This window comes from Myotis davidii, unplaced genomic scaffold (assembly GCF_000327345.1).
Source record: "Myotis davidii unplaced genomic scaffold, ASM32734v1 scaffold991, whole genome shotgun sequence".
Classification (NCBI taxonomy): domain Eukaryota; kingdom Metazoa; phylum Chordata; class Mammalia; order Chiroptera; family Vespertilionidae; genus Myotis; species Myotis davidii.
In genome coordinates, this window is record NW_006283137.1 from 16795 (window position 1) to 17138 (window position 344).

General features: G+C 74.1%; 1 long non-coding RNA gene across 1 annotated transcript in view; it reads left to right on the top strand.

Annotated features, from left to right (window-relative positions):
* Window positions 1–344, top strand: part of LOC107182809 — a 2115-nt gene that overhangs the window by 1208 nt on the left and 563 nt on the right. Inside the window, exon 2 of the long non-coding RNA XR_001513545.1 lies at window positions 73–135. This is a non-coding gene — a long non-coding RNA (uncharacterized LOC107182809). The remainder of the gene's footprint in view (window positions 1–72; window positions 136–344) is intronic.

Genomic DNA, 344 nt, shown 5'->3' on the forward strand with positions numbered 1-344 from the left:
GAGGTGGGGGCGGGGGAGACCGCGGCGGGAGCTGGGGTTCCTGTCATGTGACCCTCCTTTCTGCTCTCACAGTCCTGCCCGGGAGTGAAAGGAGCCGGGCCCAGAGGTCTCCCGGGTCACTGCTCCTGCCCCCAGGTGCGCGGGGCGCAGGGGGAGGGAGGGGAAAAGGCGAGGGGGGAGAGACTGGGCCCAGCACCCCCAGCCCACAGCCGCAGCCGGGTCAGGCTCCGGCTCCCCAGGAAGGGAGCGGGCGGGGTGAGCAGGCTCTGACCTGCCCCGTGTGCCCCTGGGGGCTGGGGTCCCCGGAGTTGGGGGGGGCCTGCTGGGGTACCACGCGGGAGGGG